Below are 13,815 nucleotides of genomic sequence, written 5' to 3' on the forward strand. Positions count from 1 at the left end.
CCAATCGACTAGAGGAGTGGCAGCCTCTAAAGCCCTGCTATCAGGGGTCTCCCTTTAAGAGGTCTGCAATGTTGCTGGCTGGCCCTCCCCACACATTTTATAAGAAATTACAGCCAGGATCTGCCCTCCATGCTGGGTTCACAAGTTGGCATAGTGGGTATTTCTTTGCAGTGCGAGTTCCCTCTAAAGGGAACGTCTCGGGTTATGAATGTACGCTGCATCCCTTTACCACACTTCCGGAGTGCCTGAGAACCACTTGCTTCAGAAGCTGACGCTGTTATGAGCCGGCGTCCCTTTATAGCTTCCGCCATGCCGTCACATGTGACGTCATGATGCAACACCAGTCGAGATTGGACTAGTTCTATACAGGCGTAATCAGACGTAATCGTGCTGAAGGCGTTCTCCAAAGAGTTGCCTTTCGGCGCAGCGTCAGGTAACGAGTTTTACAGCGTAACCCGAGACGTTTTGACGTTTCAGACGTCCTGGCAGTAACAAGAATCTCAAGTGATTTCTCTAACAACCTGTGATCATTTAGATTTCTGGTTTTATGCCTATGTAACCCCTCCACACGGGTCCTTCTCACCCCGCTCCGTGCGGGTCTCGAACCCGGGTCTCCGGCATGAGAGTCAGACACTCTAACAAGGAGGCTAAAGACTGCAGCCTCTAGCGTCTGTCGCCAGAGCACCTATTGAGATCAGAGGAGTGAGGTTTACTCGCACAGCGACTAATAGCTGGCCTCCGTTACACTCACCCCCCTAAACCTCACTCCCATCCGGGTCACGGCACCAATGTAACCCCTCCACCCGGGTCCTTCTCACCCCGCTCCGTGCGGGTCTCGAACCCGCACAGCGACTACTAGCTGGCCTCCGTTACACCTACATGACTCAAACTAGCTGGCTTTGCTACTGCATGTTAATAAAGCAATAAAAAAATCAGCACACTGTAAATATCTAGGAACAAATATTGAGTGAATTTCTTATTTTGGTTTCCTTTCATAACTATGAGATTCAAATTCACCCTGCTTTGATATCAGACATACTGAAGATTTTTCATTAAGTGTTTAATATGATCATTTATAGATTTTTTTTTTTTTTTAAAGCTGCATGTAATCTGCAAAACCCTTGTTGTATCCATTACTTCTCAAACATGTCCTGGAGCACCCTCTTCACTGCATGTACATTTTGAACACAACCAACTCAGTCTTATAGTGTCTACTAATGAACTGATGTGTTTGAATCAGGTGTGCTAGATGAGAGAGACATCAAATATGACATAAAAAATGATGAGGGGCTTCTAAGAAAGATTTGAGAAGCACTGTTGTAGCCTAATGGTTAATTCATTGTTACCCAACCCCGTTCCTGGAGGCACACCAACAGGGCACATTTCTTCCTTATCTGACCTATATATTTCTGGTCTTGGAGTCTCATATATATGTTTCTCTAGTGTAGTGTACTGAAGTGTTCCTTTTTATTGATTTATCGTTATAGGCCGCCTGTAAGAATTAAACTTATTGACAATCTATGGATTTGGCGATAGGCTTAGGCTCTGACATATTAGACAGCTTGAGATACATCCTTGAGACACAACCCCCAAACCCCCCTGGACAAAATGGACAACTAGATGACAAAATTAAATGCACAGTAGCCATAAATGCAAAGGCAACTTCCCGTAATGTGGAGCTAGTGGTGGATACGGGATCGGCTGTGTCAATCATTCCTGAGCACCTCTACAGAGCGTGCTTCATTGGTGTGCCGCTTGCTGAGCCAGAAAAAAAGGTTAGTGACTTACACCAAAGCTGATGTTCCAGTGCTGGGTTGCCTGCCAGCTACAGTGCAGTATGCGACCATTACAGTACCAGCCACACTGTACGTCATGAAGACAGGCACAGCTCTGCTGGGAATGGACTTATTCAGAGCACTGAGACTTTCTATTGACGACAACAGCGTGCTCTCACCTGCAGGCCAAGTGACAGAGATCAGAGAGATCAAAGACGGATCAGTGACGGGGGAGAAACTAGGTCTTGCTAAAGGTTTCATTCACTGGGTAAAAGTCAGGGAAGACGTCCAGCCTGTTCAACAAAAGCTGCAGAGACTTCCACTCTCTGTTTTAAACAAGCTGTCTCTGCTGAATTGGAGAGTTTGTTAGAAATGGATGTGATAGAGAGGATTGACGCATCTCCATGGGTATCACCCATCGTGGTCACACATCGAAAGAGTGGTTCAGTGAGAATGTGCGTGGACTTTTGTGAACCAAACAAGGCTGTAGTGATGGACAGTCACCCACTTCCCCATATGGATGATCTCTTCTCTGAAATAAGTGGAGCCACTGTGTTCTCCACCATTGATTTGGCAAATGCTTATCATCAGGTGTTACTGGCAGAGGAAAGCAGAGATATGACTGCATTTATAACTCACGAAGGGCTATTCAGGTTTCGTCGGGTTCCATATGGACTGTGTTCAGCTCCAAGTGCCTTCTCCAAGATGATGTCTCTGGTGCTGAAAGACCTCAAGGGGGTCCAGAACTATCTGGATGATGTAATAGGCTATGGCACAGAAAAGGAGGAGCATGATCGTAACCTGCAGATTGTGCTTGCTGCGCTAAAGGTAGCTGGCCTCCAGCTCAACAATGAAAAATGCCACTTCAACCAGACCAGCCTACGGTTCCTTGGACACACCATCTCAGCCCAGGGTTTGCTGCCAGACAAAGATCACCTCAAGGCTATTACTGCTGCTCCAGCGCCAATTGCCGCCACCACACTGCGCTCGTTCCTGGGGCTCACAGCATGGTATGCTAAATTTGTGCAAAACTATGCATCTCGACACATTCCAGTGGACGGCAGCAGCACAGTCAAGCTTTGACACGGTCAAGACTCGCATTGTAACCAGTTCAGCGCTATGTGTCTTTGACCCCAGCCTTCCTACAATTGTGTCTACAGACGCTTCGGATTATGGGTTGGGGGCTATACTGACACAAATGCACTCTGATAACACGGAGCGCACAGTTGCTTTTGCTCACGTTCACTTACCCCTGCTGAACGAAAATACTCTATCGTAGAAAAGGAGGCGTTAGCCTGTGTGTGGGCTGTGGAAAAGTGGAGGACTTTCTTATGGGGGATAATATTTACACTTCGTACAGATCACCAGGCTCTGACCACACTGCTACACACAAAAGGACTTGGGCACGCGGGAATGCGTATTGCCCGGTGGTAAGCCAGACTTCTTTGCTTCACGTATGATGTGGTGTATCGTGCAGGAGCACAAAACTATGCTGCTGACTGTCTCTCCCGTTTGCCCCTACCATCAACAGAGAATGCAGAGCCAGTGACTGAGCCTGAACTTGTAGCTCTGCTGGACACAGAACGGAAAGCTCTCTCAGTGAAGGACTTCGCTGTGGCATGTAAGCATGCCCAGAGCGTACTGCCATCAGGGCACAGATAAAAAAGGGGTGGCCTAAAACAGCAAAGTCCCTACCTGCAGTGCTCCAACCCTCCTTTGCTACTAGAGATGAATTCTCAGTCCAAGATGTGACAATATACAGGGGCCCTCATCGACGGCTAGTGCCTGTGGCCCTGATAAAACAGCTGGTGGACCTGGCACATAAAACTCACCAGGGTGTTGTGCGCACCAAGCAGAGGCTGCGTGACTTATACTGGTGGCCCGGCATGGATATGTGAGTGCAGGACCGCATTAGTGCATGTGTGACCTGCCAGATGAATGATAAAAGTGCTAAGACGCATGCTGCTCCACTAGGCATTGACATCGTCGGACCGTTCAAGTCAGCGACCCGGGATTGCCGCCATGCAGTGACACTGATTGACTATTATACAAAGTGGCCGCAGGTGGCTTTTACACACTCAATCACAACTACGGCTGTCACCACCTTCCTGTCTACTGTGTTTGCCCGCTTCGGCAACCCCACAGAACTCATTAGTGAAAATGGGACACAGTTCACCTCGAGTGAGTTGGCAGAATTTCTGGCAGTAAGGGACATTACACACAGGAAAGTGTCTTTGTATTACCCACAAGCAAACGGAGCCATTGAACGCTGGAACCGCGTTCTCAAAGAGACACTTCTTACTGCCGAGCAAGAGAGGAAACCATAGAAACCATTCATACAGGACTTCTTGCTCACGTACCGTGCAACTTCTCACAGTACAACAGGAGTGTCACCATATGAACTCATGTTCAACAGGAAAATGCGCACAAAGGTGAACATCGGTCCAGCAAACAAATATACTCCGCTGACAGAGAAGCAATAGAGCTGTAGACCACTTACATGGTACTGCATATTGGTAAGAATGAAGAACCACAATTCTCCACCACAATTAACAAGTTTAAGCTGAAGCTAGCGTGTAGCTCTCGTCTGTTCTGCTGTGGTTTATTTGAGACATAACAAATTGGCTGTTTGAAAAGGGGGAGGAGCCATTCAATATTTCCCACCTTATCTTCCTGTTTCAGTGGAAATTACGTCAACGCATAAAAACAAAGCTGCGCGTTTCAAGGCACTTCAGTGGGCCTTTAAACATTCACACAAGTCTCTGTACATGAACATGGTAAACTGAAGCAAACACATTGGAAATGGGCACAAAGGTGTGTGACTGTTCACGTCTCTCTGTTTAGATTAGTGTGCTCAATAATGTGCCTTTTTGTCTTTTGTATCTAGGGAATATGTTGTGTTGTAAATATACCCAAACAATCAAAAAGCCATTCTTTTTTAAATCTCTCCTCATTCTTTGTTTATAGATTACTCACAGTCCCACCTGATAGGGTCCTTATGGGAGAGTCTTTGTCTTCCCAGGTGTGAAAAACGTCAATATTCATGATGATTCACGCCTTCTCGCATAGAGCTTTCTTACACAAAACATGTCTTACAAAGTGAATATATTGTTTTATGTAAATGAGTGGGAAAACTCTAGACTACACGATACAATTTTCAAAAAACTTGTGAACAAATAGTCAGTATAGGTTTTATGTTCTTATTTCAGTGACTTTTTTTTTCTTTCACAAACCACACATAAATGTAATTTTCTCAAAACTACAAAGTTGTACATATACATGCTGCTGACATATTAGTGTAGCAGAGTTTGTCATGAATACAGTGTAATCTGACTTCAGCCATGCAAATGTTAAAAGTAACAGAAATAAGCACAAATGTCAGAGCATGTCAGAACTCCTCCAGGGCCCAGAAAATACCTCAGACCCCAGAGGGTTAAACTGTAATATCTGCATTAACTTTAAAGACAATGGATTACATGATATAGCATCCACACATGTACACATACATTTCTTTACACCCACAAAAACACTGGAAAGGAAGATTCTTAATGCCCAACGTACTTGAGATTATCCAATTTACAGGAGCAATCCGATGAAAAGTTGGCATTTTCATGGTAGAGATATAAGCACTACTTCAAATTCATTGTGGTCAAAGGCAAGAACGTGCATGTAATGTGTACATTATGTCCAGGAGTGAAGACTTTGTCGACATTCGTTGTAAGCAACTCTAATTTAATGAAGAATCTCACATTGACACACGCATCTACAAAGCTAGTGGCAAAAAACACCGATACCTCCACCACAGATGCTAGTTTCGTCAGGTTGTTTTCTTGACCAGTTGTCTCAGGTTGAGAGAGTTTCATTTAATTTGCTAGAGTTAAATGCACTTTATATGTTGTAACTGTTTACTTTTCTTACAAAGATAATACTTGAAGTGCAGGATCTTGCTTTCTGTCGACGTGCAATAAATATCGAAAGTTATGTACAAACACCTGTCTGTTCTACTCAGTTCAACTAACTTGTGAAAACTGCTCACAAAAATCCAAATTCTTTGCATATAGCAACTTTTTTTGTAACGCAAATAGTTACTTTCCCTGGTAACGAGTTACTTTTATTATAGAGTAATTCAGTTACTAACTCAGTTACTTTTTGGAACAAGTAGTGAGTAACTATAACTAATTACTTTTTTAAAGTAACGTTCCCAACACTGGAGCCGATCTACTTCGAGTGAACCTAAACGAGCCAATACACATTGGCGTGCAATCATTTGCATCAGCTGCTCAGCCTCGCAGCGCGGGTATATATGAGCAACAGTTGCGATTGCACTTCAGCTTTTTGCTTCGGAGCCAACCGATGCTGTTTAATCTATCTAATATTGAGTGATCAAACAACGAGCAAGCTCTTCAGGAAGATCTCTCGTGTCTGGTGCGGGCGATACAGTGCGGCAGCGGGGTCGACTTTATTTTCTCTTTTATTTTTGTTTTTGTGTTACTAAGCAAAACAAAAAAGCTGTTTTCACAGCTGGTAACGGTGCGCCAAGAGCGCTAAATAGCCGTTCTTACGACTGGTAAGACCGCCGTGAAGAGAGACAGCGCACAACAGGTTGCACATTTCTGTCTGTGTCCGCTGCGACTGTTCCCCTGCGTGCTTCAGTACCAAGAAGAGCATTCACCTGAAAGAGCTTACATGGGTGTGAGTTGTGTCTTTCTAAAGATGACATTCCACCCGTGTGTTTCTGGATGCAGTCGTTTCCTGTCCTCACTGACGGCCACGATCACTGTCTCGCATGCCTGGGAAACATGTGAGCAGGCCCGGGGTGGGTAATCGGGAGAATCTGGAGAATTCCCGGTGGGCCGCTTCACTTTTGGGCCGGTCGATCTTTTTTTTTTTTACATTTGTCACGTTAGTTACAATATTAGGCTACACGCGTTCCACATTCGGACACCGCAGCGCGCAGCCTCTGCATGGGTTGGGTTGTTCCATGTGAGGCAGTTCTCACCTCCCCTCCCATATAGTTGGTTGGGTCCATAGCGCATCTTTTCCAAAACGTTTTCTCAGGTACCGATAGCTGGGCCGGCCCTACCGTAACGGTACGCGTCAGGGAGGATGGATGGGAGGAAGAGGCCAGGAGGGGCTGAAAAAGCCAGGTTGAAAAAAAAGAAAGGCATTGGAGGAGGATGCTGCCAAATGTGCCAAGCTTACAGATTTATTTTCAAGAGGACAAAAGTGGCAAGCAGGTAAAGAGAGATAGGCCTAGTAATGATTAGCAATTACGCTGCAACGTAATTATTCGGCTAATACCGTTGTATCGTTGTCAACCTATTCACAAGCAAAATATAAAATTTAATAAAAATATTAGCCTTTTTGTATCACTCAATACATGTCATGGCGATTCATAGACTTTGCAAATATTGTGCTATTTAATATTGATAACAAAACTCATCCTTGATCTGTGTATGCAGTAAAATGACCTCTTAATTATTTGTTGTTGCTTCTGAGCTGCAGAACTGTAAACATTAGTTTAATATGCCTCTTTGTGGAAGAGTGGGATACATTTCAAATGCTTTCTTTCTTTCTTTCTTTCTTTCTTTCTTTCTGCTTTTGTTAATTTATCAACCTATTCTTCTGGAATAGTGGAATATTTTGTTGTTAACTTCTTCTGTGAATTATTATTTAACCTTTACATTATTTGTTGAACCATGGTATTAATACAAACTACACAATAGTAAGAGCTGAACTTCATTTATCCAATTTGGAAAAAAATAAATGTAATTTGGAATTCCACCATGGAAAAAGTGGGCCGGTCTTGGGCCTGCATGTGAGACTGTGTTCGTGGGTGGTTCATGTTTTCACGGGAACATGACCACGTCGGCACGCCGGTTGACTCTGCTTTCTCCGGAAAGCTTGAGTCCCCTCTGTTGTTGGCCAGCCGCTGCTTGTGTGTGAAAGCACAGCTGCAGGTCTGCTCGACACTCTGGGACACCAGCGTGTCGTGTGCCGTCAAGCTGCCTGGCTGCAGCGCGGGTTGTCACGACGACCCAGCACTCGTTCGGCGCTCTAGGTGCGCGGTCCCCATGTCTATTCTCCGTTGTAGCGCCCTCCCTGGTGGCCACCAGGAGAGGTCTACTTCAGTAGAATAGCTTGGGTGATCCTGAGAGCTGAGGGCTTCTCCTTCGGGGAACCAACCCCCTAGGGCCCCTCCCTCTCTAGCACATCACAAGCGGTGCAGATTCTGGATGGGATTGCTGGTCCTTCAAGACCATTTTTAAAAAAAGATGGAGGAACCTAGCGTTTCATTCAAGGCTCCAGCTGAGGGCAGATGTCGATTGCTACATCAGAGAGAGGAGCTGTTTCGTTCTGGAAAGGAGGATGATGCTAAGTTCCCACTGTAATAGTGTGTGTGTGCTTATGCTGAATCAGATTCAGAGCTGACACCCATGCTTTCCCGGGTCTTTCTCGGACGTGCATTGAAAACTTAGCAGTATGGAGCTATATTGGTGCCAAAAATATGGAACGCCAAAAGTGCCAAATTCTGCATAAAGTTTTCACCTCTCTCACTACCCTCGATGGTGGGGTGTCTGTGCCTCTGGCAGGCCACCTCTACCCTGCATGCGAGGCCAAGGCACTCTTATTGCACGAGGGTAGTTCTGAGCCGGGGTTGAGCGGCGCTTCAAAGTACGCTTTCTCGATGCTCCCATCTCATAAGTTCGCCTTTTCAGCAAAACTGTTGAGAACTGGCCCAGTAGTTCTCCACAGTCCGCAGCAGACTGAAGCGCTTCCCCCGACGTACCACCAGAGTACCTCGTGGGATGCCCCTCAGTCTAGGGTGTGAGGGGTGCCCCTCGTCGCCAAAGGTGTCATCCCCTGCAAAAAAGAAAAAACTCCGGCACAGCCTGCTCTACTGTGTTCGCTGCAGGAGGATGACACCCCCGGAGATGGGTGGAGCTGCTCTCTCCCAGTAGAGGGCTGGGAAACTAATCTTTTGAGTCAAAATTCTGTTCCACCACTGGAGTCACAGTGGTTCCCAAGTTCTCAAAAAAAAAAAAAAAAAAAAAGAGCAGTTCCTCTATCTCTGGGTCTGGAGAGTAGTGGGAGGAGAGAATCTTCACCACCCTCATCCGCCTCTTCTGTCGCCAGCGGGCAGTGCAGTGTGTGGTTCGAGAATGCAACCAAGCCGCCTCCTTCACCTCCTGTCTCGTGGAACCAGGTAAGTGCTGCACAGCACACTTAGACCACGCTACGGGCCGCCTCTCCAAGAGAGCCTCCCGGGCCGCGTCCCTGTGTTCCACCTAGCTGCCCTGCTCTGGGTACGCCTACGGTCCCTTTGGTCCAGCTTGTACGGTCTTTGCGAGCCTGGTTAGCGCTCCCTAGTCCATCTCGCTGGCTCATTCGAACCATCAGGCTCGGCTATGCGATTCATTTCGCCCGGCGTCCCCCCAAGTTTTGGGCCATCCACTCCACTACAGTGAGAGCAGCCGATGCCCATGTCTTGTGCGCGGAGATCGCAGTCCTACTGGCGAAGGACGCGATGGAGCCGGTCCCTTCAGCCGATATGAGGTCAGGGTACTACAGTCCCTACTTCATTGTACCCAGAAAGGAGGTGGGTTACAACCGATCTTGGACCTGCGAGTTTTGAATCGGAGTCTTCACAAGCTACCGTTCAAAATGCTCACGCACAAAGTATTTTCGTATGCATCCGTCCCCGAGATTGGTTTGCAGCGATCGACCTGAAGGGCGCGTACTTTCATGTCTCGATTCTTCCTCGACACAGGCCGTTTCTGCGCTTTGCATTCGAGGGTCGAGCATATCAGTACAAGGTCCTCCTCTTCGGGCTGTCCCTGTCTCCCCGTGTCTTCACGAAAGTCACAGAGGGGAAGAACAGGGCGTTTGCATCTTCAACTATCTCGACGACTGGCTCATACTAGCACACTCTCGAGAGCAGTTATGCGAACACAGGGACCTCGTGCTCAGGCACCTCAGCCAGTTGGGTCTACAGGTCAACTGGGAGAAGAAACTCGCCCCTGTGCAGAGGATCTCTTTTCTCTGTATGGTGTTGGATTCGGTCGCACAGACAGCGTGCCTCACAGAGGAATGTGCTCAGTCGGTGCTGAACTGCTTGAACACGTTCAAAGGCAGGACGGCGGTCCCACTGAAATTTTTTCAGAGGCTTCTGAGGCATATGGCAGCGGCTACGGCGGTAACCCCGCTCGGCCTGCTTCATATGAGACCGCTTCAGCACTGGCTTCACAGCCGAGTCCCGAGATAGGCGTGGCATCACGGCACTCACCAGGTGGCAATCACACCGGCGTACCGCCATACCTTCAGCCCGTGGCCAGACCTCTTGTTCCTGCGGGCAGGAGTCCCCTTGGAACAGGTCTCCAGGCATGCTGTGGTGTTCACAGATACCTCTGCCACCGGCTGGGGTGCCACGTACAATGGGCCCCCATCTGCATTGGCATATCAACTGTTGCTAGCAGTACGTCTCTCTCTGAGCCCCTTAAAAAGGCCGCTACAGGGCAGGGACGTGCTGGTCCATTTGGACAACACTGCGACCGCTGCGTAGATCAACTGACAAGGTGGTCTACGCTCCCGTCGCATGTCGCAACTCGCCCGCCATCTCCTCCTCTGGAGTCAGAAGCATCTGAGGTCGCTTCGAGCCATGTATGTCCCCAGTGTGCTCAACCGTGTGGCCGACGAGCTGTCACAAGCTGTACTTTCGGGAGAATGGCGACTCCACCCCCAGGTGGTTCAGCTGATCTGGAGAGAGTTCGGGAAGGTTCAGGTAGACCTCTTTGCCATTCACATTGCCAGTTGTTTTTCTCCCTGACCGAGGGAACACTCGGCACGGACGCACTGGCACACAGCTGGCCCCGGGGCCTCCGCAAATATGCGTTTCCCCCAGTGAGCCTACTTGCAAAGACCCTGTGCAAAGTCTAGGAGAAGCAGGTCCTTCTGGTGGCTCCTTATTGGCCCACCCGGACTTGGTTCCCAGAACTCATGCTCCTCGTGTCAGTCCCTCCCTGGCCCATTCCTCTGAGGAAGGATCTTCAGAGATGGGGCACCCGCATCCGGACCTCTGGAAACTCCATGTCTGGTCCCTGGACGGGACACGGAGGTTCTAGGTGACTTACCCCCAGAGGTACTTAACACCATCACTTCAGCACAGGCGCGGTCCACGAGACGCGTTTACGCCTTGAAGTGGAACCTGTTCGTTGAGTGGTGTTCTTCTCACAGAGAAGACCCCGGAGATGTTCGATAGGGTCCATGCTTTCCTTCTTGCAGCAAGGGTTGGAGCGAAGACTGTCCCCCTCCACCCTCAAAGTACATGCTGCTGCTATTTCAGCTTATGACCACATAGATGGCAAAACAGTTGGAAAGCACGACCTGGTCGTCAGGTTCCTTAGGGGGGCGAGACGATTAAATCCTCCTCGACCCCCCTCCACACCCTCTTGGGACCTTTCCCTGGTGCTTCGAGCACTTCAGGATGCTCCCATTTGAGCCGTTGCAGTCAGCAGACTTAAAGCTTCTCTCCATGAAGACTTTGCTGCTGGTTGCACTGGCCTCTGTCAAGAGGGTAGGGGACCTGCAGGCATTTTAGGTCGACGAATTGTGCCTAGAGTTCGGGCCGGGTGACAACCAGGTTGTACTGAGACCCCGGCCTGGCTATGTGCCCAAGGTTCATACCACTCCCTTCAGGGACCAGGTAGTGAGCCTACAAGCGCTGCCCCTGGAGGAGGCTTTGCTCTGTCCCGTTCGCGCTCTGCGTATGTACGTGGACAGAACTCAAAGCGTCAGGACCTCAGACCAGCTTTTTGTCTGTTACGGAGGCCAGCAGAAGGAAAAGGCTGTCTCCAAGCAGAGAATGGCCCACTGGACAGTGGATGCCATCGCCTTGGCTTTCCAAGCTCAAGGCGTGCCCTGCCCGCTCGGGTTGCATGCACACTCTACGAGAGGCGTTGCATCCTCCTGGGTGCTGGCACGTGGCTCCTCGCTAACCGATATCTGTAGAGCTGCGGGCTGGGCGACACCTAAAACACTCGCTAGATACTATAGCCTACGTGTAGAGCCGGTCTCCTCCCGTGTTCTCACCCTAGACGGGTAGAAGCACTGAGAGGCCCGGCTCTGTCGGCTTGCTGCACCCTACTGTGCACCCTTGTTCTCCAGTGTGAAAAACCTGTGAGTCCTCCAAACACCCTCGGCCCGGACTTGGCGGAGTGTCCGGTGCAAGGTCTTTATTCGCTGAATCCTTGAGAACTGGATTTAGGCTGGGTCCCATATGTGTGACCCTACGGGGATCCCATATGTGTATATTCTCCACGGCTGCTCCTAAACGGAAGCCCGTGTCTTTCCCTTGGGCTAAGTCACCCACTACTCATATGCTGTACAACCCTCGGGTTAGTCCATATATTATCTCCACTTAACTCCTTGAGAATGTGGCTTCCGCAGCGTTCCCCTCTTTCAGTTCGGGCACGCTTTCCCAGTGTTATCCAATAATCTCACTGTATGGGTTATCACGGAACAACAGTGACAGGTTCACTCTGTGTAAGCCTTCTCCTATCGTCCTTCCAGGAAAGAAGGTGTAGAGGCTTGCACAGGGCACTGGATGGAGTGCAGCAGCTGTGGCGCTTTGGTAGGGATTCCTATTTGTCGGTCCGAACAGTGTATGCAATAAAAACCTGGGGCAAACACGTTTGATGTTTCTCATATGCAGCTCTTATCAGTTGGGCAATGTGGTTTGGGCCTCTAACACATTTTAGTCACACCAGCAAGAAAAAAGGTAGCAAAACGCAACCATTTAGTCGCAGTCTGGAGTCCTGTGAATAAATCGGATGAATATTTTGGTAGGGCAGAGGGCACTGCTCCATCTGCCCATACAGGGGAGCCACAGATGCTCTCACTTCTCTATTGTTTTTATTTATTTATAAGTCCAGGTTTGTGCCATTTTTTAACTAAGTTTGCACCTTTTCTTCATTGAATTAAGTTTGCTTCTTTTTTGCATTAATTAAATCTACTTTGTGCTAAGTTTGCTTTTCGAAACTATGAATGAGCCACAGTACAACTTTGCGAGTGCACTCTCCACACAAGCTATAGGTGGAGAATAGAGAAAGAGTGATAGAGCAAATTCAATGAAAGGGGATTATTAGGAGACCATGATTGATAATGGCCAAAGGAGGGAATGTGGCCAGGACACTGGGGTTACACCCCTACTCTTTACGAGAAGTGCCATGGGATTTTTAATAACCACAGAGAGTCAGGACCTCGGTTTAAAGTCTCATCCGAAGGACGGTGCTCTTTGACAGTATAGTGTCCCCATCACTACACCGGGGCATTAGGACCCACACAGGCCACAGGGTGAGCGGCCCCTGCTGGCCTCACTAACACCTCTTCCAGCAGCAACCTGGTTTTCCCAGGAGGTCTCCCATCCAGGTACTTACCAGGCTCAACCCTGCTTAGCTTCAGTGGGCAACCAGTCATGATGATCCTCGGTGATATAGATGTGGCTATATGTTTTTGTTTATTTTTTGTTTAAAAATAAATGTGTTTGCACCTTATTTCCTCCTTTTTGCACTTACTTCCCCACTCTGTTTGGCACAATATTTGGTCCTCATTGAAGGGGGATGCATCTGTGAAGAGCCGCTATAGAGGCTTGGACAGACCTTCACTCCTGTGCTGCTCCTGATCCATCTACCTGCTGAAACCATTCATGTCCTAACAGCTGCTCTAATGTTGCTCTGTTCGCTCTGTCACGCTTCAGGCACTGGCTTATCACATCACTGCATTCTGAACAAGTTTTGATCAAAGAACTGGTTAATCATGTTCTTTACAACTATGTGAATCACAAGCATTGCCATGTATGAAAATTGTTTGCTGTGTTTTACACTTGGCTAATTTATCATCTTATTTGATTTTATGTTGATTTGATTTGGTTTTGAGTATTTGTGTGTGCATTGAACGATATTGTTGTCAGTGTGTTAATGGTAGTGCTGTTCTCTCACCTTTGGACACATTGACAACAAATTTCAGATCTTCAAATACAGTG

The sequence above is a fragment of the Phoxinus phoxinus genome (genome assembly GCF_949152265.1).
Source record: "Phoxinus phoxinus genome assembly, chromosome: 18".
In the NCBI taxonomy this organism is placed as follows: Eukaryota; Metazoa; Chordata; class Actinopteri; order Cypriniformes; family Leuciscidae; genus Phoxinus; species Phoxinus phoxinus.